Genomic DNA, 3,074 nt, shown 5'->3' on the forward strand with positions numbered 1-3,074 from the left:
CTGTGCGTTGCTTATATTCTAAGTTTTTCAGTGCAACTCACTCATATACTATGTACTACACTGTGCGTTTCTTATATTCTAAGTTTTTCAGTGCAACTCACTCATATACTATGTACTACACTGTGCGTTGCTTATATTCTAAGTTTTTCAGTGCAACTCACTCATATACCATGTACTACACTGTGCGTTTCTTATATTCTAAGTTTTTCAGTGCAACTCACTCATATACTATGTACTACACTGTGCGTTTCTCATATTCTAAGTTTTTGAGTGCAACTCACTCATATACTATGTACTACACTGTGCGTTTCTCATATTCTAAGTTTTTCAGTGCAACTCACTCATATACTATGTACTACACTGTGCGTTTCTTATATTCTAAGTTTTTCAGTGCAACTCACTCATATACTATGTACTACACTGTGCGTTTCTTATATTCTAAGTTTTTCAGTGCAACTCACTCATATACTATGTACTACACTGTGCGTTTCTTATATTCTAAGTTTTTCAGTGCAACTCACTCATATACTATGTACTACACTGTGCATTTCGTGTAATGCGGGTTTTTCAGTAAATACTAAGTTTTTCAGTGCAACTCACTCATATACTATGTACTACACTGTGCGTTTCTTATATTCTAAGTTTTTCAGTGCAACTCACACATATACTATGTACTACACTGTGCATTTCGTGTAATGCGGCTTTTTCAGTAAATTCTAAGTTTTTCAGTGCAACTCACTCATATACTATGTACTACACTGTGCGTTTCTTATATTCTAAGTTTTTCAGTGCAACTCACTCATATACTATGTACTACACTGTGCGTTTCTTATATTCTAAGTTTTTCAGTGCAACTCACTCATATACTATGTACTACACTGTGCGTTTCTTATATTCTAAGTTTTCAGTGCAACTCACTCATATACTATGTACTACACTGTGCATTTCGTGTAATGCGGGTTTTTCAGTAAATTCTAAGTTTTTCAGTGCAACTCACTCATATACTATGTACTACACTGTGTGTTTCTTATATTCTAAGTTTTTCAGTGCAACTCACTCATATACTATGTACTACACTGTGCGTTGCTTATATTCTAGTTTTTCAGTGCAACTCACTCATATACTATGTACTACACTGTGCGTTGCTTATATTCTAAGTTTTTCAGTGCAACTCACTCATATACTATGTACTACACTGTGCGTTGCTTATATTCTAAGTTTTTCAGTGCAACTCACTCATATACTATGTACTACACTGTGCGTTTCTTATATTCTAAGTTTTCAGTGCAACTCACTCATATACTATGTACTACACTGTGCGTTTCTTATATTCTAAGTTTTTCAGTGCAACTCACTCATATACCATGTACTACACTGTGCGTTTCTTATATTCTAAGTTTTTCAGTGCAACTCACTCATATACTATGTACTACACTGTGCGTTTCTCATATTCTACGTTTTTGAGTGCAACTCACTCATATACTATGTACTACACTGTGCGTTTCTTATATTCTAAGTTTTTCAGTGCAACTCACTCATATACTATGTACTACACTGTGCGTTTCTTATATTCTAAGTTTTTCAGTGCAACTCACTCATATACTATGTACTACACTGTGCGTTTCTTATATTCTAAGTTTTTCAGTGCAACTCACTCATATACTATGTACTACACTGTGCGTTTCTTATATTCTAAGTTTTTCAGTGCAACTCACTCATATACTATGTACTACACTGTGCGTTTCTTATATTCTAAGTTTTTCAGTGCAACTCACTCATATACTATGTACTACACTGTGCATTTCGTCTAATGCAGGTTTTTCAGTAAATTCTAAGTTTTTCAGTGCAACTTACTCATATACTATGTACTACACTGTGCGTTTCTTATATTCTAAGTTTTTCAGTGCAACTCACTCATATACTATGTACTACACTGTGCGTTTCTTATATTCTAAGTTTTTCAGTGCAACTCACTCATATACTATGTACTACACTGTGCGTTGCTTATATTCTAAGTTTTTCAGTGCAACTCACTCATATACTATGTACTACACTGTGCGTTGCTTATAATCTAAGTTTTTCAGTGCAACTCACTCATATACCATGTACTACACTGTGCGTTTCTTATATTCGAAGTTTTTCAGTGCAACTCACTCATATACCATGTACTACACTGTGCGTTTCTTATATTCTAAGTTTTTCAGTGCAACTCACTCATATACCATGTACTACACTGTGCGTTTCTTATATTCGAAGTTTTTCAGTGCAACTCACTCATATACCATGTACTACACTGTGCGTTTCTTAAATTCTAAGTTTTTCAGTGCAACTCACTCATATACTATGTACTACACTGTGCATTTCGTGTAATGCGGCTTTTTCAGTAAATTCTAAGTTTTTCAGTGCAACTCACTCATATACTATGTACTACACTGTGCGTTTCTTATATTCTAAGTTTTTCAGTGCAACTCACTCATATACTATGTACTACACTGTGCGTTTCTTATATTCTAAGTTTTTCAGTGCAACTCACTCATATACTATGTACTACACTGTGCGTTTCTTATATTCTAAGTTTTTCAGTGCAACTCACTCATATACTATGTACTACACTGTGCGTTTCTTATATTCTAAGTTTTTCAGTGCAACTCACTCATATACTATGTACTACACTGTGCGTTTCTTATATTCTAAGTTTTTCAGTGCAACTCACTCATATACTATGTACTACACGGTGCATTTCGTGTAATGCGGGTTTTTCAGTAAATTCTAAGTTTTTCAGTGCAACTCACTCATATACTATGTACTACACTGTGCGTTTCTTATATTCTAAGTTTTTCAGTGCAACTCACTCATATACTATGTAGTACACTGTGCGTTTCTTATATTCTAAGTTTTTCAGTGCAACTCACTCATATACTATGTACTACACTGTGCGTTGCTTATATTCTAAGTTTTTCAGTGCAACTCACTCATATACTATGTACTACACTGTGCGTTGCTTATTTTCTAAGTATTTCAGTGCAACTCACTCATATACTATGTACTACACTGTGCGTTTCTTATATTCTAAG

This window comes from Mus caroli, unplaced genomic scaffold, assembly GCF_978045245.1.
Source record: "Mus caroli unplaced genomic scaffold, Mus_caroli_1 scaffold_25, whole genome shotgun sequence".
NCBI classification, from domain to species: domain Eukaryota; kingdom Metazoa; phylum Chordata; class Mammalia; order Rodentia; family Muridae; genus Mus; species Mus caroli.